The sequence below is a fragment of the Lepisosteus platostomus genome, chromosome 6, assembly GCF_059453375.1.
Source record: "Lepisosteus platostomus isolate fLepPlt1 chromosome 6, fLepPlt1.hap1, whole genome shotgun sequence".
Classification (NCBI taxonomy): Eukaryota; Metazoa; Chordata; class Actinopteri; order Semionotiformes; family Lepisosteidae; genus Lepisosteus; species Lepisosteus platostomus.
The window spans coordinates 6,986,693-7,009,656 of record NC_142616.1 but is presented as its reverse complement, the minus strand read 5'-3'; the positions used below and the strand labels follow the sequence as shown (position 1 = coordinate 7,009,656).

The 22,964-nt window shown below is 40.8% G+C and overlaps 1 long non-coding RNA gene and 1 gene segment (V, D, J or C); one reads left to right on the top strand and one right to left on the bottom strand.

Moving 5' to 3' along the window:
* The window catches only part of LOC148659954 (uncharacterized), a 153,485-nt gene that overhangs the window by 82,310 nt on the left and 48,211 nt on the right, over window positions 1–22,964 (top strand). The gene's annotated exons all lie outside the window — the stretch shown is intronic.
* LOC148659960 (immunoglobulin mu heavy chain-like) overlaps window positions 1–22,964 on the bottom strand; it is a 113,591-nt gene that overhangs the window by 89,891 nt on the left and 736 nt on the right.

Sequence of the window (22,964 nt, the reverse complement as noted above, 5' to 3'; positions counted from 1 at the left end):
AGATCAGGGGCAGAAGAGATTCGCCATTCTGCTCTGTGATCTTGGGATCCAACCCTGAACTACCTGACCTGTACCTGCACCAGGGGGATGGAGGGGAAATTCACCCCTACTCTTCTTAACAGTGCTTGGGGATCTTCAATATCCAATTAATCAGGAATTTGGCTTAATATCATATCACCTCTGTGCAAACTAGCAAACTAACTAAACACACAGTTTGCGGACATTAGAATTCAGACTCTGGAAGATCCTGCTATGTCAGAGAAGCAGTGATACTCAGTTATTCATCATCACTAAGGCACAGGTGAGAGATACTTCTGAGATTAAAGAAGAAAGCTTTTCAACATTTTTATTAACAGTAATAAAGTGATGATATATATTATCCAGGGAACCTATTCTGATAGACGTATATCACAAAACCTGACTTGGCAAGAACAGCCCTCTTAAGAAAAAAACAACAACGTTTATTTTTTAAAGAAAGCTGCAATGGAATGAAATCAACCTGGAATAGCGTTTCAGTGCTCACAGTGCTGAGAGAAGGCTGGTACACAAACAAGCAGGACAAGTATGATCTCAAGAAAAATCTTACAATATTTACAAATGTATTTATAAAATATTGTACGCCTACAACTCTGCATGTTAAAGTGGCTCCCCACAAAGACAATGAAGAGGACTGTAAGATTTGACTACATATCAGCTGTGGTCAATAGACACCTTCAAGTGTTGGGGAGAAATGGATCAAAAACATGACTCATGAGTGGAGTAGAGAAGTAGAGGAGCTTATTGCCATATGTTCACGTACATTGGAATTCTTAATCATGCTGATCTCTCTGGACATACACAGTACAACAGACAACACTACACAATGTAGACAACAGGAACAATAAATATGTTGTGAAAAAATAAATAACTCTGATTCTCAGGTAGTGGGAGTCACAGTGAGAGCAGAGGCTCGGGAGCCTGATTCTGCTATTTCTTTATTTAAGTTCTGCAGTGTCTCCCTCTGTGGGTGTTTTTGTATTGTGAGTGAGTCGCACTTCCTCACTGTGAGTCTCGGGCACAGTAATAGACGCCACTGTCTTCAGCTTTCAGGCTTGTCATCTGTAAGTAGACTGTGCTCCCGGAGTCTGTACTGATGGTGAACCGGCCCTGGACTGAGGGCGCGTAGCTGTTTCCAGAAGTATAATATTGTCCCAGCCATTCCAGACCCTTCCCAGGGGGCTGTCGGATCCAGTTTGTAGCATAGCTGCTATCAGTCAGGGAGTATCCGGACACCTGGCAGGACAACCGTAGGGACTGTCCTGGCTTTCCGATTTCCGATGCCGACTGTGTTAACTGGACACAGTGCAGATCTGTAGGGAAATTACACAGTGTATTACTGTCATTTATAGCACTGTAGAAAAGCACATCAAAATAAACACATGAAGAAAAGCTGCAATAACAAAGTCTCAGACAGACATCTTTCACTTACCCTTCACACTCAGGAACAGAAGCATTAAACACGCGAGAACCTGCATTGTGCTTGAGGAACAAGGACAATTGTCTCCTGAGTGGCTTCTTCAGCTCTGTTGCAGTTTCATTTATCAGAGGAATCTGAACAGGATTTGCATAAATTGTTAACATGTAAATGAGTAGATTTCCTACTCTTCTTTTATACCTCCAAATTTCCTTTCATAGCAGCGTGCAGTGACATTTATTAAGAGATACTAAGGGGCTCTGTTAAGGTGCACAAAGTTTTCATTTAGTGACGCTAATTCAGTTGCTGTAGTGTACCGTGGTGTTGTGTGAAACTGTGGCTCAGACAACAGTTGCTCCGTGTGTTTGACACTGGCGCTTTGCACTGCCCACAGAGGGAGCTGCTGTAAAAGAAAAGAGCCCTTTGGAGACTATTTTTCTGCAAAATCTCAGAGTTGAAAATAAGAAACAGAAAAAACAGAGACAAGTCCCAAATGTCAGTAGCAGCATATATTGTATGTCCCTGTCACGGTGTCAGATACTCTCCAGGGGCAAAAACACAACTGGAGGCACAGGTTTATAATACTAATTCACGAGGAATGATGGCAGCTGAAAGTTTGGGAGAAATTAGAATCGTTTATTGAGATGTGGAGATTTGGCGTAATCCGCTTGGCTGAGGGCCAACCTCCCGGCCGTTGGACGGGGAGGATAGGACCCCCATGCGACCAATTGGGTAGCTGCAAAGGTGGAGAGGGGGTGGAGGAGGGATGCAGAAAACGAACGAGGAAGAGGAGAGGGTGACGTTTGATATATATGGAGACCGGTTGCTTACGTCAGGATTAGTGAGAATTGCGGCAGCTGTGTTGAATGAGCTCGGCTGCTTTCATTCCTCCCGAACTTTCATTAAAAACTCCATTAAATGCCTCCACGTCTGTAGACCAACATGGTTCCCATATAGGAGGGACCGTCTTCATCCACCACTGGTGCACAGATTTCAGAGTCTGCTCGTATACCTCAGAAATCGCTATCATGCACTTTGCCATAAAACGTAATGAGAAATACTGTGTGCCTCTGCTACAGCACCAGTAGTTTGCTTCTGTTACTCAGTCACTGTTGTGGGCTGTTGGTGTTGTGTTGAGGTAACACATGTGCAGCCCAGCTGACCACAGTGTGTACAGACATCTTTAACTCCTCCCTGTCACGGTCCATGGTCCCCACCTGCTTTAAAAAAACCACTATTGTTCCAACCCCCAAATAGACAAAAGTGGCATGCCTGAACGATTACCGCCCAGTAGCATTAACATCTGTGGTGATGAAATGCCTGGAGAAGCTGGTGTTGTCACACATCAACTCCTCCATCACAGAGTCCCTGGACCCCCTGCAGTTCGCCTACCAGAGCAACAGATCAGTGGATGATGCTGTCTCCCTGGCTCTGCATACAGCCTTGGAACACCTGGACACTAAGAACTCGTATGTGAGAATGCTGTTTGTGGACTACAGTTCAGCATTCAATTCCATCATACCCTGTCAACTGGTGACAAAGCTCAGGGGATTAGGTCTGTGCAACTCTGTCTGCAACTGGCTGCTGGACTTTCTTATCGCGAGACCACAGGTGGTGCGGATAGGCAATAAAACATCAACACCACTCACCCTGAGCACTGGAACCCCACAAGGCTGCTGTCTGAGTCCAAGGTTGTACTCCCTATTTACTCACGACTGCACAGCAAGACACAGCAACAACCGCATCATTAAGTTTGCCGATGACACCACTATAATAGGACTGATCAGTGATGATGACGAGTCCACTTACAGGGATGAAGTTGTACAGCTGCTTAGGTGGTGTCATAGCAATAACCTGGACTTGAACATAAAGAAAACGAAAGAGCTAATAGTGGACTTTCGGAGACACAGGCCACACACTCACAGCCCACTCAGTATTGATGACACGGAAGTGGAAACAGTCACCAGCTTTAGGTTTTTGGGAATTCACATCTCTAAAGATCTAACCTGGACTGTGAACACTGACTCTATCATGAAGAAGGCTCAGCAGCGCCTTTATTTCTTGAGGTGCCTCAAGCGATGGGGGATGCCAATACATGTGTTGGTGAACTTCTACCGCTGCACTATCGAGAGCGTCCTCACCAACGGGATCACCGTGTGGTATGGCAACACCTCTTCGCGAGAAAGAAAGGCACTGCAGAGAATGGTCAATATGGCCCAGAAGATCATCGGCTGCGGTCTCACTGAGATTAAACAGCTCTATGAGGACCGCTGCCGTGGTAGAATTCTGGCCATCACAGAGGACAGTCACCACCCCGGGCATGAGCTCTTCACCCCACTGCCCTCAGGCAAGAGATATAAGAGCATACGGACACTTACCACTAGATTCTTCAATAGCTTCTATCCACAAGCAGTGAGACTGGCGAACACATTTAGCCATCCCCCTCGGACCACACCTACACCATCACCATCTACCTCATTGTAATTTATTTATTGTACGTCTCCAGTCATTGTTTACACGTCTGTATTGTTTACATTCAAACTGTCTGCATGTTTACTTGCACATTGTCTATTGTTTGTTTGTACATTGTCTTGATGCACTGTTTGCACTTTGTTTTGTTTTTTTTACACTTGTTTTACAATCGAGAGACTTTCTGTAAGTAAGAATTCCACTGTACCAGCACCGGTTACATATGGCAATAAAGTTCAAGTCAAGTCAAGTCAAGTCACTCACACTGTGTGTGACACTGGTGCTTCGCACTGCCTACAGAGGGAGCTGTTGGCAAAGAAGAGAGCCCTTTGAAGACTTTCTTGAGCACAAACCCAGAGATAAAAATAAGAAATGTAAAACAGACACTGGTCCTAAAGGTCAGTAACAGAATATTTTACATATCCCTGTCACTGTGCCAGATACTCTACAGGGGAGTAAACACAGCTGCAGGGGCAGGTTTATAATACTAATAAATGCCTCCACTTCTGTACTGAAATACAGGAAGGATCCACTTAATCCACCACTAAGGTGTGGCCCCTCCTGGGACACACACTGCAGATAGGTCAGGGGCAGAAGAGATTCGCCATTCTGCTCTGTGATCTTGGGATCCCACCCTGACGTGTACCTGACGTGTACCTGCACCAGGGGGATGGAGAGGAACATCAGGGAGTATGGGCTGTACAAGACTGGAGTGGATTTTAGCCACAATACAGGGGTTGACACCCCTGCTCTTCTTAACAGTGCTTGGGGATCTTCAATATCCAATTAGTCAGTAATTTGGCTTAATATCATATCACTTCTGTGCAAACTAGCAAATTAACAAAACACACAGTTTGCGGACATTAGAATTCAGGCTCTGGAAGATCCTGCTATGTCAGAGAAGCAGTGATACTCAGTTATTCATCATCACTAAGGCACAGGTGAGAGATACTTCTGAGATTAAAGAAGAAAGCTTTTCAGCATTTTTATGAACAGTAATAAAGTGGTGATATAAATTATCCAGGGAACCTATTCTGATAGACGTATATCATAAAACCTGACTTGGCAAGAACAGCCCGCTTAATGAAAAACACAACAACGTGTTTTTTTAATAGAAAGCTGCAATGGAATGAAATCAACCTGGAACAGTGTTTCAGTGCTCACAGCGCTGAGAGAAGGCTGGTACACAAACAAGCAGGACAAGTATGATCTCAAGAAAAATCTTACAATATTTACAAATGTATTTATAAAATATTGTACGCCTACAACTCTGCATGTTAAAGTGGCTCCCCACAAAGACAATGAAGAGGACTGTAAGATTTGACTACATATCAGCTGTGGTCAATAGACACCTTCAAGTGTTGGGGAGAAATGGATCAAAAACATGACTCATGAGTGGAGTAGAGAAGTAGAGGAGCTTATTGCCATATGTTCACGTACATTGGAATTCTTAATCATGCTGATCTCTCTGGACATACACAGTACAACAGACAACACTACACAATGTAGACAACAGGAACAATAAATATGTTGTGAAAAAATAAATAACTCTGATTCTCAGGTAGTGGGAGTCACAGTGAGAGCAGAGGCTCGGGAGCCTGATTCTGCTATTTCTTTCTTTAAGTGCTGCAGTGTCTCCCTCTGTGGGTGTTTTTGTATTGTGAGTGAGTTGCATTTCCTCACTGTGAGTCTCGGGCACAGTAATAGACGCCACTGTCTTCAGCTTTCAGGCTTGTCATCTGTAAGTAGACTGTGCTGCCGGAGTCTGTACTGATGATGAACCGGCCCTGGACTGAGGGCGCGTAGCTGTTGCCATAAGTATAATAATGACCCAGCCATTCCAGACCCTTCCCAGGGGGCTGTCGAATCCAACCTGTAGCATAGCTGCTATCAGTCAGGGGGTATCCAGACACCTGGCAGGACAACAGTAGGGACTGTCCTGGCTTTCCGATTTCCGATGCTGACTGTGTTAACTGGACACAGTGCAGATCTGCAGGAAAATGACACAGTGTATTACTGTCATTTATAACACTGTAGAAAAGCACATCAAAATAAACACATGAAGAAAAGCTGCAATAGCAAAGTCTCAGACAGGCATCTTTCACTTACCCTTCACACTCAGGAACAGAAGCATTAAACACGTGAGAATCTGCATTGTGCTTGAGGAACAAGGACAATCGTCTCCTGAGTGGCTGCTTCAGCTCTGTTGCAGTTTCATTTATCAGAGGAATCTGAACAGGATTTGCATAAATTGTTAACATGTAAATGAGTAGATTTCCTACTCTTCTTTTATACCTCAAAAATTCCTTTCATAGCAGTGAGCAGTGACATTTAGTAAGAAATACTATGGAGCTCTGTTAAGGTGCACAAAGGTTTCGTTTAGTTACGCTAATTCAGTTGCTGTTGTGTGCCGTGGTGTTGTGTGAAATTATGGCTCAGACAACAGTTGCTCCGTGTGTTTGACACTGGCGCTTTGCACTGCCCACAGAGGGAGCTGCTGTAAAAGAAAAGAGCCCTTTGGAGACTATTTTTCTGCAAAATCTCAGAGTTGAAAATAAGAAACAGAAAAAACAGAGACAAGACCCAAAGGTCAGTAGCAGCATATTTTGCATGTCCCTGTCACGGTGTCAGATACTCTCCAGGGGCAAAAACACAACTGCAGGCACAGGTTTATAATACTAATAAATGCCTCCACTTCCGTAGACCAACATGTCTCCCGTACAGGAGGGACCCACTTCATCCACCACTGGTGCACAGATTTCAGAATCTCCTCGTACACCTCAGAAATCGCTATCACTTTGTCATACAATTTAATGAGAAATACTATGTGCCTCTGCTACAGCGCCTGTAGTTTGCACTGCCTACAGCGGGAGCTGTTGGGAAAGAAAGGGTGGTTCTCAGCGGGGAGGAGAACTAAAAAGACTAAAAGAAAAGCATTATGTAATACCCCGCAAGCAGTGCAGTAAAATACAGAGAAATGCTACAAGAGCCATCTCTCAACTGAGTGAATTGTAGAAGTCTTTTCTAGTGCCACTGTGACTATACAAGACTTCTAATAATTTCAATGGCCAGCAGCTATATCACCCTGCAACTCACAGCTGGCAACCCACTGAAGCTCAGTACTGTAGGTGTGAGCTTGGTCAGTACCTGGAGAAGAGACCTCTTGGGAAAAACTAAGGTTGCTGCCAAAAGAGATGTTAGTTGGGCCGGCAGGGGGCACTCACTCTGTTGTGTGTGGGTCCCAATGCCCCAGTATAGTGAGGGGGACACTATACTGTAAAAAGGTGCAGTTCTTCAGATAAGAGTAAAGCTGAGGTACTGAATCTCTGTGGTCATTAAAAATCTCACGGTGTTTCTTGAAAAGAGTAGGTGTCCAGGCCATGTTTCCAATGGGCCTTTACCAATCATGTCCTCCGTATAATTTCCATCAATGAGATGGTTTCATTACTCTGTTCTCCTCCCCACTAATAACTGATGTGTGGTGAGTGTTCTGGCACACTATGGCTGCTGTCACACCATCCAGGTGGGGCTGCACTTTGATGGTGGTGGAGGGGATCCCCATTACCTGTAAAGTGCTTTGAGTAGAGTGTCCAGAAAAGTGCTATTTAAGTGTAAGCAATAATAATAATTATTATTTTTAAATAGGAAGACAGTGAGTCTTGATTTACATACAGTTTCATTCCACTGTGCAGGGCTATTTAGAGATTTAGAGTGTGTGTGGTGCAATTGGTTAGTGCCTTCAGCTAACTGAAAGGTTGGTGGTTTGAGCTCACAAAGGGACATTGCTGGTTCAAATACTGTGGCTGGTAGAGGAATCCTAATTTGTTTGGCCCCTGAGCAACCCCAACTGCTCCAGAGCTGCTATATAAATGGCTGACCCTGCACTCTGACCCCATGCTTTTCTCCCTGTCTGTGTGTCTCATGGAGAGCAGGTTGGGGTATGCGAAAAGACAAATTACTTATAGAAGAAATTCTAGATGGCCAATAAAGTGATCTTATCTTAGTCTGAGAGTCAGCTGTGTATATTGGAGAGTCCCTATTAAACCTAATATGTGTGCCTTGAAATGTCTTGCATGTTATTGTGTATAAAAGCTTTGTATTTATTTTTGCATAAACTATCAATTTAATAAAGAAGAATATATATATATATGACAGCTGAAGAAGGCTCCACGGCCAAAACGTTGTGTTCTCTTTCTTCTTTTTTTCAGCATGGAATAAACCTATATATATATAGCTGATTCTAACTTGGTCTTCATTTTTCTTCTTCCATTTGATTGAATTTAATTTCAGAACAACTTTGTGTAATTTGTTCAGGTGGGTAGCTACGTCAGTATGTGTAGGCTGCAAAGGAACAAGCAATAGCTTTATTCCATGCTGAAAAGAGAAGAAAGAAAACACAACGTTTTGGCCGTGGAGCCTTCTTCAGGTGCAGTTAATTTGGTTAATTTATGTGTTCATTTATGGAACATAAACAAAAATTATGTAATTTGTTTCATTGAATCAGGGAGCCTGTTTCAGGTGCTCATACTTTACTTTGTGGACCTTGGTCCTGAATTGTTTCTGATCTTCAGAAAGTCACCTACCATGGCTTGGTCAGTGCCTTTCATGATATTTAATACAGGAAAGAGTCCACACAGGGTTATAATATTTTCCACTCCTGTCTAAAAAGATTAAGTTCCTTCAGTCTGTTTAATATTGACACTGAGGCCAGAAATGAGTTGTGTTGCTCTTGACTGGACTGTTTCAATAACAACACTATTGCTTTTATCTTTTGGTGAGCAAAACTGACCTCAGCCTTCCAGGTGAAGTCTCACTACCACATGGTAAGACTGTGACTTTGCTTTGCTGTATATTCCGCTCTGAGTTGGGAGTTTGATAGCTTCAGGTGACAGTGCCCGTGGATTCATCTCTGAGCGAAGAAGGAAACTGTTCAGGTCAGGAGTCCATGACTGCAGGAGACACACCTGTGACTGTGCTCTGACACCCCCTGATTCAAACAAACCAACAGCCCATTAAAGCTTCAGTCATCAAGCTAAAGGGAAAACTGAGTCCAGTCCTGTCATCTGAAAAAACTGCAGTGTTAAGATGCTTACTTACTACACACAGAATTAAAGAGGGGAGAGCAATGGGACAGGATATGTTTAGATATAAATGATCTGATTTCCAGGGCTCGTCTCTGAATTTGGTAGTGGTTTATCTTCATTGAAGTGTCTTTGATATTTCTCAGTCACAGATGAAAGTAATTTTTAGAATCAACATGTATTTGAGTATGCACACACCTACAGTAACTGTATTGAATAGACTCCACAACTCAGTAACCAACCCCATGGATCTCAGTTATTAATAGAAAAAGAGATGGTTTGATAAAGACAGTCTTTTGTCAAAATTAAACCCAATTTGTAATGGGTATGTCTGATAAGTTGGTTAATGAAGATCTAGTAGTAAAAATAGCTTCTAATATTGTTTCTAATATAATATTATTTCCAGATAAACCAACTTGGGAGAGTAGGCGGCAGTGATGTCAGAGAGAGTGTGCTCACAGTCTTGTCAAGGTATTGCTTATTGATTTTGATACCTTTGTGATAACCGCTGAATTTGCAAGGTGTAAAACTGCAAAATTGTCTTTTAAAATATAAGGATTACAGTATTACATTTGATCCTAAATATTTGAGTAAATAAGCATTGAGTGAAAACTCACTTGAAAAATGTCTAAGCTCCGTGAGAATTTATGACAAATGAACTGATGAAGGAATTCAACTTCGCTGGCACAAATCGGAAAGATAAACAGCAAAAGAGGTGCCTGGGAGACACTGATCTTTCTAGAGCAATTAAAGGTACTCTTATTCTATGTTGTACTTTCAAACTTTGGGTACTCTTAAATTAGGACAGACTTTATCGCTCAATTACTATGATGCAAGCCAAATTTTATACATTGCTTAAGCTTTGAGCGTAGTAAACCTTAATGGTTCATTTTTGAGATTATATTCAAGTAATCATCATTTATTTCAGTACTAATACTATACAATTTTCTCCTAGCTGCGGTGCTGAAGTCCCACCCAACAGCAACAGAACAAGAAATAAAGGAGCACGCAATGTGTTATTTGAAGAATGTGTGTGCAAGGCAGGGGGCCAGGAAGTTTGGACACTGAAAATGATAGGTTGCTGGTTCTAACTGTTAGGACAATTAGACAGAGCTTGGTGGACAGTAAAAATCAACTTAACTTCACATTGTAAAAATATTTTCTTGGAAATATAGAAGTTGTACATTTTAAAACTTTGAATTGATATGTGGTTTTGAGTTAGATATTAGTGTGTTAATGTAATTAGTTTCTGTTTGTCATTACTATATATATATATTTGGCCATGTTACTAGAATTTGTAGCTGAAGTTTAAGACTAGTTGTGATTATTTTTTATGATGATGATAATGATTGGCCATATGTTGATTACAATTTTGTATACTGTGTATAATTTCAACTACATATTTTTCAGGTGTATTTTAAGAATACATTTCTATTCCAAATCATTGACTTGATTTATTAGTTTCTACACCTATAAAAAATATTTGATGTATAATAGACCTCTAACTATACCGTATATGTATAATAGTCCTCTAGAATTCTTGTAGGAATTAGGATTGTGGCTTACATAGAGACACACAATGCACAGCCATTGCGTAATAATAATGTTCACAGGACTCTGCATAAAGTATTGCCAGGCGTCCTAAAGCACTTTACGGCGAATAAGGTCACCTTTCTTTGATGTTCTGTACCACAAACTCTTTTTCCGTACAAAGCAGAAATGAAAGCGCAGGCTTCTAACAACATGGCTCGTTAAATACATAGTTGGTCCTTGGGTAGAGCTTGCGATTGTGTTTTCCTATCAAAAACCAACTTCTACTCACGTGATTATCCTTACATCTGAAGTGCCTGTTGGAAGTCTTTTTACTGTGTTTAACTGTGTCTAGGAATCAAGTCAAAGGACACGATGAATCAATTGATAATGCTGAAGAAGAACACCTAATGATAGTATGGAAGAAAACATAGTTTATGAAGGGTTAATTTAAAAGCATGTGTATTGGGGTTGTTAACTTTTTAAATTCGCCACGTTACGAGCAATATTGCATTTAAAAAGTTGAAGAACAAATGACCTTTGCCATCCTGATTGGCTGCAGGTTGCTTTATTTTGTAACTTTATCACCATCATCATCTTTATCGCCATTTCTTTTGCTCATATTCAGTCTTTTTTTGTTCATTGAGAGAGCAAAGTGAGATATGTTCAGTGACAGGACTGAAATCAGTCATTCATTTTGGTTTTCTTCATCAGTTCAGAACAGAGTGTATTCAAAGGCAAGTGAAAAGACTCATGCCTACTAACTGTTAATATTGGACAGCGCCATCAGTATTTTGTGAGATAAAGATCACGTCACTTGACACAGTTTCACATCATGTAGCTATAAGGAAAAATCTGAAGCTACCTCTATTTTTTAATGTGATGTTGAAAAAAAGATCTGATTTAGGTCACCTTGCCAGGTACACTGTAGGTGTTTTAAAATTAATCGAAACCAGGATTTTTTACGTGTAAGCCTTGTGAAGAGACAGCATGTTCTGTTTGTTACTGGAGAAATTGTGAGATTATTTTAATTAATTATAACATCAAAGGTAAAATTCCAGGAGCTTCCTTCATGTTTTCACTCAGTAATGGTCTTAATGTTTTAAGTCCCTGGTCAGGGATGATCAAACTCAGACTGTGAGAGTTTTAGCAGGTCCAATCAAGACTGGAGAATCAGTGTCTCTTCATCCTGCTTGTACATTCTGCCCAGTTAGTCCTGTAAGCATCTCCACTGCACTGCTTTGCACCAGTTGAGACGTAGACAGAGCAGAGAACGTGCTAAATTCCAAGGCCTTATTTTTCTGCAACTATCATTCCCTTTTTAAAAAAACAGGAGATTTATATGTACAGTAAAATTTGAAATGCTGTAGTTTTACAGGGAAAAAACCTCAATCTCAGTACTGTTGGCTTTTCATGAATGTAGCATAGTTTAATGTACAGAACATTGAGTTCTCAGCATGCAAAATATTTCTTATCCTTGAAGATTGTAGGACTTCTTAAGGTACTGGATCCAGGCTATTGGTAAGAATCCAAGCACCATCCCAGAGGTGGAGCTGTCCTTGTTGCTGCTACAACTGTTGATGTAAACCAACAGGCATGTTGATCCTTGTTAATTTAATGTAGCCTTTCAGCTACGAAAGAATGAGATGATTGTGAACCATCCTGCAGCTGCAGTGTGTTTTAGACTCTAATACCAAACAATGTGACCTTCAGTAGTCCCTCCCTGACATTCTGACTTGTTGCTTCTGAGGTTTTCTCATGTATTGGTGGTGTAGGAGGGGATTGAGTCTTTGAACTGTGGTTCAGATAGAACAGTTTTTACTTTGATTTAGATTTTTTAGGTCTAAAGCTTTTTTTCCAGCATTTAGAGTAGCTAATCCATTCCTCTGCCACAGGGCTCACTGAATATAAGCTACAGGGCTGTGCATTTTCTCAGTTGTTAATGTACGTCTCTGTTGAGGACACAGGTGAAAACTGCAGGGAATAGTTTTCAAAATGGAGAACAAGAGGTGCCTCATTACTAAGTATATTGTGTTCTGTATATATACACTGTATACTGTGTGGTTCTCTTCACAAAATCATCTGCAAGTTTAGAATGTTGCATCTTGAACGAAAATACACTAGATTAAACAGTTTTACTTTCATTCAATAAACAAAAACAATAAGAGTAAGAATACAAAACACATTTATAGATGTTCCTGGAGACAGAGTCCAAATGTCAACATTGGGGTAAGCCCATAGACCAGCGTATTTATGTATTTGAGTGTTCTAATTTTGAATAACATTGTGCAAAAGATTAGCTGCTTTGGAGAATAAAACAAAAAAAACAAAACCAAAATACTACCCACAAGAGATAAAGGTTTCTTTGAATTAGTTCAATTCTGAATGGTGTTGCACCTTTTAATATTTTAAGAAATCAGTTCTGTAATGGCTGATACAAACTTACAAGCATGAATTCAGAAATAACAGAAAAATCTAAAAGTAGAGAAATGATTTAGGTCACAAACCCCCTACTTCCTCTCTGTTTCTGAAGGTACATTAGATAAAAGACTTGTGAGGATAATGATTAGTTTTACTTTGGCTTTAACCCTTCTTGGCTCATGGGGAGATCACCTGACAATATGACTGAGGTCGTCTGTCCTCCATCCATCCCACCCCCAAGTGGGAGGAGCCGAAGATCTGCAATAACAATGAAGCACATTGGGTGTGAGGAGGGTCAAGGAGCAGAGGATGCTGGGAAGGACAACCAGAAGCCTCATGTACAGTAGATATGGAAAAGGGAGCTGGTGAAATGTCATTGCATTTCATCTACTGTGTTCAGACAGTGAATGTCTTTTATATTGCTACAGTGTACCCTAAAAAGTTAGTTCCTGATGCTACCTTATAGGCATGTGGGAGAGAAAACAAGGTTCACTCCTATTTGTGATGCAAGATTGCCTCTTCGGATTTCTGCCTGTCTTCAGATATTGTAAACTGAACAAAATGAAAACAAAAAATGAACCTTTCTCCCAAGATGTGATTAAAACAGAAAGGGAAAAGATGATATTGGAATGATTTTACTCCCTACTTATAGTAATGTTTCTGGAGATACAGTATATACAAGACCTATGATGTTAATTAATCAGGATGTTTAAAGTTTCACTTTCGCTTTTACCTCTCTTGTTTACAGTGGTGACAATCTGACCAGATGCTTGGGGTCTTCTGCTCTCCCTGTCTCAACCAATCACCCCTGAGGAGGTGGAACCAAGGTACTGCAACTGTGGAGATGAATATCAGGTGGGTGAGGAGTTGAAAAGAAGAGAATGCCGAGAAGAAAATTCAGACATCTCAGGTATAAATGGAAGAGGGAGCTGATGCATGTCCATTGGGAACTCTAATAGAAGTCAGAAACATCCTAGACAGGCTCCACTGCTTGGAATCTCAACTACATGGCTGTTGAGAGGTCTCTGGAATTTTGGAATTCATGCCTATGATCTAAAATCAATTACTTATGTTTCTGACAACCATATTAGTAACTCTGTAGGGTGGACATTGCATAGCTCTTAATCTTATTTAAACCACTTGAAATCTGTATTGAAGTCCCAGACCCCATTGAGCCTGATAGAGACCTTAATTACAAGCCATCCTGCTGAAGTTTGGGATGGGTTTTGGGCTGCATCTATTTTAAGGTACCGTGAACACATGGAAACATCCCTTTTAAAATAGTATATAGTTTTCATAGAGGACCAAGTCTTTCTTAAAAAGTATCGTGGAACATTTTTGCCAGAGAGTGTGATGTGAAATAGTGAAAGATGTAGACAAACATACATTCAACATTTTTTTATAAGTGTCATGTTTATCATCATTTGTGCTAGAGAAAGAATAATACAGTCATTCATTCAATATTCACCCATCATGTACTTCATTGAATTCTCTGAAGTCTGTGGTTTTTGTACCATCTGTTCACTGAACTTGATCATTGTGTCTGTAGCACAGTAATACAGAGCAGAATCTTCAGTCTTCAGGCTGCTCATCTGTAAGTACAGTGTCATTTTGGAATTGTCTCTGGAGATGGTGAATCTTCCCTTTACTGACTCGGCATAGCTTGTGCTATCACCATCATCACTGATGTCAGCCAGCCATTCCAGACCTTTCCCAGGAGTCTGTCGGATCCAGTTCATATAAGAATCAGAAAAGCCACATCCATTCTCATCTTGACCAGAGCCCTGAAAGGACAGTGTGAGAGACTCTCCTGGCTTTTTAACCTGAGGATCTGACTGGGTCAGAACAAAGTCAGATCGGACACCTGGAAACAGAAAACAAAATCAGAAAGTTGCTGATGGTTGCTGGAGTGTCTCACTGTCTACCTTCCTGCAGCTGCAATTCTAACAGGTAACAAGATACTCACCTGACAGACACAAGACTATCATGAGGAAAAAGCTCAATGTCTGCATTGTGACCCGTTAGCAATGACACAGAAAGAGACCTTCACCGTTAACTGTCTCCCTTCTCTTGAGGGGCTCTTGTGCAAGAGGCTTAAATAACAAGAGGGACAGAGAGATTTGCATACACCTCTAGAAGAAGAGACATAAAGAGGCAGTGACCCCCTCGTGCTGTATTGTAAACTGTGTTTGTACTGTACACAGTCGCTACAACTGCTTCTGCTGTATAAGAAATTAAAATAGACAGATCAGAGTTGTATGTTTATCAGAGTACCTACTGTATCTAATTTGCTTACTGATGTGTTCCTCCCAGGATAAAGTGAGAATGTTTTGTGAATTATGCCTTCATTATTCTGGGGAGTATTTGTGATAAAAAAGGTATGAACAATATTTGTTTGATGTCTTCAAACAGTTGTACAGAAAATTACATTGATCTAGAAAACCTCTAGGTATATCCATCTATTTTCCTACCACTTCAGTGTCCAATTCAGAGCTGCAGGAGAGATGGAGGCTATCAAGCAATGGGCACAATGTGGGGTACGGTTCACCCCGGATGGGACACCAGTCCACCCAAGGGCAGACACACGCCCCAGGGCCAATTTTACCAGCAGCCAATTAACCCACCAGCATCTCTTTGGACTGTGGGAGAAAACTATAACACACAGAGGAAAACCCAAGTGGACATGGTGAGAACATACAAACAGCACGCAGATAGAGCCCCAGCTCTAGAAATGAAACAAGGACCCTAAACCTGCAGGGCAGCAATGCTAAACACTGCTCCGCTATACCACGCTGTCATGAATGGAACACACTGTGAATGGAATTTCCTAAGGGAGCTGTAACAAACAGTTCTTTCCGGGCCCTATGCGGACAACACGATCCAGAATAGTGAAGACACAAGGGGAAAAATAGTCATGCAGGAAAAGGGTCTGGAGACGGGGGGCGTGTCCATGCAGTGCAGGTGTCCAGGGGAAGTGAATCCAGGTGAACAATCCATGTAGGAAATCCAAAAGAGTAATCCAAGACAAAGGGTAGAGTCCAAGGCCAGGGGATCCATCCAGGGAGTTAAAACACGAACCGGGTCGGAACCGGCGAGGGGAACCAGGAACTAGGAACAGAAAGTTAAAAGCATAACGGAGCCAGACGCGGCAAGACCCCCGGGCTCTCATGATGTGGAAATCAATGAGGAACCAGGAGTGAGGTCCGCGTCTGGCTTTTAAGGGGGAATGGGAATAGGGATCAGGTGCAAACAATGGGAGGGAACGAGGAAGGACTGGAGCTCCCTTAAAAGGAGGGGTTAGCGATCGTGACGGGAACACAAGGAATTTAAGGTATAGTAGGTCACAACCAGAAACTGCACTCTTCATGGTCACACAGTATGATCTGTTATACTGTATTATCTCACAGCACACGGCTGTGGATAATATGTTTTTACATAAAATGTAAATTATTTGCTTAAATGTATTTGCTGTTAAGTTACAAGATAAATGGAGATGAATTTCAACTTTTTGGTTGAGGACCTAAACTGAAACAGCTTCTGAAGGCACCTTGATAGATGTGAATGTGACTAGAATGTGCTGAGAATGAATGACTCGTTGGATTTGTATCTGTAAATCTCTATTTGCTGTGCTGTGTTGATTGACATGATTTGCTTATGGACTTACTCAGACAGGAAAGATGTCAGTATCTTGCAAGATACCAAGATTGCATGATCAGAAACTGTAACAGCACAATTCTTCATCACTTTATCCCACAGCGCACCCTAGCGGACAATGTGTGTTACTTTTTCAATCAGTCATAGCCCAGCACTGTTGTTGTAATCTAATCTTGTAAATGGTTGGTTCTTTCATACCTCACACAACCTTCCTAGTAAAACTTTAGAATTCAAAGAACAAATTGAAAACTAGGGAAAAAAAACACTTAATGACCCCTACTTCCCCTCTGTTTCAGGGAATATATGCAAGATCTTTGGGAATATTCATCATTAGTTGACAATGTTTAGAGTTGTAGTTTGACTTTAATCCCACTGGGCCAGAAGTGGACTTCCCTGGAAGAGGGTGCAGGGGAATATCCATTGAAAACTTAGGAGTCAGGAAGGGTTTCTTTTCCGGATGTGCTCCACTGCCTGGGAAATACACTGTATGGCTGTAGAGAAGGCAGCAGAATTATTCTGGATTTCAAGCCCACGATCATAAATCAATTAAATATTACAACCTTATTAGTTATTATGTCGGCTAAACCTTTCTCAGCTCTCAATCCTATTGAGAACCAGTAGAATCTCTTGGAATCTTTATTGACCCTGATCATGGTCTGAATTAGAGGCAAGAAGATTGGGATGGGTTTGGGCTACAGCTATTTCAATACAGGGGGAGCACACCCATACACATCTTCTGTGGCTCTACACAGTTTTCACAGAGGATTACAAATTTATTAGGAGGGATGTTTTGAACATTTTAGCCAGAAAGTAGAATGACAGATTCTGAAATAAAAGATTATTTCTCTTTGAATGATACTGTTATCATCTTTTGTGTTACAGAAGACAAAAATAACGTGTCTGGGCAGTAACACACAGCACATTCTACAGTCTTTAAGCTGCTTGCCTGTGACTACAGTGTGCTTTTGGAATTGTTTCTGGAGATGGTGAATGTTTCCTGAAGACAATGGGCTTAGATTGTGCAATCTGATGTAGGTCAACCATTCTAGTTCTTTCTAAGGAGCCTCTTGCATCCAGCTTAATTTTTTTTCAGGAATCGTATATCTGTCCTCATCTTGACCAGAGCCCTGACAAGACCATCATCACTGATGTAGCCACTCCATTCCATTCCAGTTCTTTGCCGTGTGTCTGAGGTATCCAGCTCATATGTATTTTCATATATAAGAAAAGCCATTACCATAACCATGTTGACCAGAGCTCTAACATGAAAGTGAAAGAGACTCTTTTGACTTTTAAACCAAAGGACCATACTGGGTCAAGCAATGTCTGAAAGCACACCTGGAAACAGAAAACAAAGTCAGAAAGTTGCTGTTTGTTCTCACAGGTAACGAGATACTCACCTGACAAACACAAGACTACCATGAGGAAAAGGACTAATGTCTGCATTGTCATCTGTTAGCAATGATAAAGAAGGAGAACTCTCTCTCCCTTCTTTTGTGTGGCTCTTGTGTGAGAGGGTTAAATAACAAGAGGAACAGGGAGATGTAAGTCAACCCCAAGGAGAGGAGATTTACTGTAAAGAGGTGGTGACCCTGGTGATATATCGTGCTGCCTGTCTCTACACAAGTATTACAGCTGCTTCTGGTGTGTCTGTAAGAGGAAACAGACAATGAGGGTTCATCGTGCCAGACAGTGTGAGAATCAGAGAAGTCTGTACTGTACATACTGTACATTGCTCTTTCATTGTATGTGATCCCTTTTGAAAAGTATTATTGCATCTCTTTCTGTAAAATAAAATATTTTGGATGAATACATTCAATTTTAAACCATGAGTATATCATGAGGTTGAAGGTGTTGCCCTCGGATCTTGTTTTTTTTTTTCTATTTGAGACACCAAATATATATACTTATACTATATATGAGAAATACTGGATTAAATTATATAAGAAGAATTATTCTTCTTTCATAATCTCATAATGTGTTTAGAATAGACATCCTCAATCAAATTTGATTTGAATTTGATCTTAAAATATCAGAAGAACAATGTGAGGAGGTTTCAAATGAAGGACTTTGGTAAGACATTTTTAAGTTCACGGTGTATCTGTGATTGTGTATTTATTTGAAAAAAAAGGATATACCTCATTGTCTCACAGCACATCCCAGTAATTAGTGTGCATCAATGTTTTCATCCCACACCGGTAAACAATGTTTATTTCTGGAAAAATCTGAAAACTCCATGTTAAATAATGGGATGTGTATAAAAAGTGATAAACCTTTCATTTTTAATACCTGCTAAATTAGAAAGAACCTCTAAGCCTAAATCTGAAAATCCCTCTAAGTCTTAATTAATTGAGAACTTAATGTCTACATATTGGTATATGCTGACATCCTAGGAAACCAAACTGAATTAATAATTTTTTTCATACCACAAATGGTAACATCCATGTCTTCACTTTCTGTGTCAGAAGAATATTCGTTAGAAACAAAACTGATCAACCACTTCTAACTTTATACTCTTCAACGTCTTCTATAGAGCACAATGAAAATAGTTTTTGTACAAGCAGCACACTGACTTCTCTCACTGTGCCTATAGCACAGTAATACACTGCAGAGTCTTCAGTCTTCAGGCTGCTCATCTGTAAGTTCACTGTGCTTTTGGAATTGTCTCTGGAGATGGTGAATCTTCCCTTGACAGATGGGATATAATTTGTGCTATCACCATCATCATTGATGTAGCCCAACCATTCCAGTCCTTTCCCAGGAGCCTGTCGGATCCAGCTCACATAATAATCAGTAATGGCATTGTCAAAGCTGTCCTGCCCAGAGCCCTGACAAGACAGTGCGACAGAGTCTCCTGGCTTTTTCACCTGAGGACTGGACTGGGTCAGAACAATGTCACACCGGACACCTGGAAAGACAGAAAACAGAGTTAATACCTCGATTGCTTCCACAGTAATTAATATTGCAAATGTACCTGCTGGTCCCCGGTTGAGTGAAATATGCACCTGTACACAGTGCCATCATGAAGAACACAATAAGCATCTGCATTGTGACTTGTCAAGTCTGACACAATGAGTCCGTCAGTGCCTTACTTACTTGTGATCTGGGCAGCAGCAGAGGGTTAAATAAGATGTGACACAGGCAGATTTGCATAGCCCTGCAAGAGGTCTCATTTAAATAGCACTGACTCCTCGGGGAATGAGCTATTATCAGTCCATCAGAGTGAACGTCTCAATTACAGCTGCTCCATTTTCAATCAGAATCAGAAGTCAGTAAAATGAGTATCAGTCACATCACATGGAAGCAACTATGTTTATCTACATTGAATATATCTACTCCAGTCAAGGCTCTATTTCTTCCATAAGCAGGCACCTATTCTATTAATGCATCTGTAAATTAAATCCAGGGTTTCAGAATTGTGGTTCGACTAGATTCTAGCTTTCAAAGCCAGGAGAACTTTGTGAATCTGCCTTCTTGTCCATTTGAGGCCTGTGAGTTGTATCCCTTTAAACACATTAATTAATTATTAATTAATTAGACCTTCAAATAGTACACACTTTGTGTCTTTGATTAATTAAATGGATTACATTTGAATAGCACAACATAATATAGCAATATGCCATATATATGTAAAAATATTCAGAAAACATTACAATGTTTTGTTTTAAAGTCATTATATTTTACAGATTTGTGAAACCTGAGGTATTTAAGATTTGAAATCACTACAAATATGAGCTGAATGGACACTGAGTATGAAAGTGTGATTGCCCCAATAATCCTTAAGAAACATGAAACAGTCAATGGTAATATCTTCTGAAATCCAGATATAAAATGCAAATACTTCAAACCACAGTGATGAGGACTGTTGAACATTGAGAGAAGTGGGGAGAGTTACACCACCCAGAATCAGGATGTATCAAACAGGTGGTTTTACTGTGAGAGATATTTCTGTCACAAACCCTCCTCCAGTCGATCTCCTGGGAAGGTGGGCTGCTCACTGAACGTTTCAAGAGAGAAAAGGCAGAAAACCGTCTGAGTCACTGGAGATCCCATCAGTTTCCTGAAACTAATTGAATCCAGGATGAAGACAAACACTCTCAGGAAGTGAAGAAGTAAGGCTTTACATAACAACAACCACTAAATGACATGCATATGACCACAGAATACAACAACAACACCATACAATGCCCTTTCATTCGGTAACTAGGCAAAGCGTTTACCACAGCTGGTTGTCTAACATACCAGAAATCACTTCAACATCTCCGTCTTTGCAAAGTAGAAAACCTCTACGAATACCCATGATGACAATCTGTGTACAGTACGTGTGCAGTTCGAATGCGCAACCGAATTACAAGGAACACGCACTGGCCATAGAAGTGCAGCAATTCATTTTGCCAGCACTTTCCCCGTGGACAAAAGCAGCTTAGTATTAAACTAGCTGGAGACAGTCATCAGCGTTTAGAGATCAACCTGCTAACTCAGTTCCTTTTCCATCCGTTGTCTGGAAATGATCTATCTGCTATACTGTATTATTTTCCAGAAAGTGACAAATGGGAAATGATCATTTTATAATTCATGTTGTAGAATTCTTGTAGGATTTGGGATTGCTCCTTCCATACATCTTAATGATGTATTCTCTGTAATACAATTGTGTACTGCATAGTAACCCATGGCTTAAACAGTTTATGGATTTCCCTAAATGTATTACTTCTGTCGTTTTTGCATCATCTGTTTGCTGAACTTGATCAGTGTGTCTGCTGCACAGTATTACACAGCAGAGTCTTCTATCTTCAGGCTGCTCATCTGTAGACAAACTGTATTGTTGGGATAGTCTCTGAGGATGGTGAATCTTCTTTCAACAGACTGGGCATAGCTTGTTCTTGTCACGCCCTCTGTAGCCAGAGGGCTCTCCTTCTCTGTCCTGTCCCTAGTTTCCAGTCTGCTGTCCTTCCTGTCCCTCTCTTTCCCTTGGGCTATATATTTCCGGGTCTTGCACTCTGCCAGGGCTCAGGATTGACGTTCGATGTCCTGAGACCCGCCTAGCACCAGGTCACCCCACGTCCGCTACCTGAGGGCATTGGTTTCTATACGGCACTCCTGAACTCTTTGCACTATTGAGCCCGGGCCTTTTTCCCGTTCCGCCGCTACGCATATGGGTCTTTTTCCGCTCTCCTGCTCCCCACGGTTAGTCCCTTTGGACGTCCGTGACAGTTCTATCACCACCATAATCAATGTAGGCCAATCATTCCAGACCTTTCTCAGGAGTCTGTTGGACCCAGATACAAGGATGGATGGTATTACCATCCTCATCTGGAGGAAAGACCTGACAAGACAGTATGAAAGACTCTCCTGGCTTCTTAACCTGAGGAACTGACTGGGTCATTAACATGTCAGAATGGACACCTGGAAACAGAAAACAAAGTCAGAAAGTTACTGATTGTTGCTGGAGTGACACTCTATCTACTTTACTGCAGCTGCATTTCTCACACGTAATAAAATACTCACTTATCAAACACAGGACTATCATGAGGAAAAGGCTTAATGTCTGCATTGTCACCTGTTAGCAATGACACAGAAAGAGAACTTCAGCGTGAACTGTCTCTCTTCCCTTGTGTGGCTGTTATGTCAGAGGGTTAGATATCAAGAGGAGCAGGTAGATTGGCATAAACCTCTAGGAGAGGAGATTTAAAGATGCAGTGACCCCTGATGTTAATTTGAACTGTCTGTCTGTGCTCTATTTATAAAGTTTGTTTTTGCATGTTGGAAATTTAAAATTCTTAAAGAGATCACAGGTCGGTACATTTGACATATTTGAGTGCCTTCTAATTCACTCCCTACTGTTGTCCCCTATAAGATAAATTGAGAGGCGTGTGCACAAGTTGTGATTTGAAAAAGAGGAATATTTATTTGATATCTTTGAATATCTGTAAAATGAGTAAATTGATCTTTAAATCATTAGCATAACACTTTGGAAAATAAATTGCTTATGGAAAAATTTAGCATTTGAAGTAATTAATAACCAGTAATTGGAGTTTGCATGATCATATAATGTGTTACAATCAAACTACAGTATACCTCCAAATTCTCTCATAGAGCTTCCCAGTGGATAATGGGTTAATGGATGAGATGTAGAGTATTTGTTAAAATGTATTTAACGTTAACCCATGATCACGTCCCAAGATAGAGTTGATCTTGGATTTTTGAGGTCAGGCCCTAAATTGAAACAGCTTGTAAAGGAACCTTTTCAGATCCTAATGTGAACATTAAAACTTCCGAGAATTTCTGATTTTTGGGGGCATCTATAAACACGTATTTGCTGTGCTGAGCCGATTGATATTGCAGGAGAAATATAAATT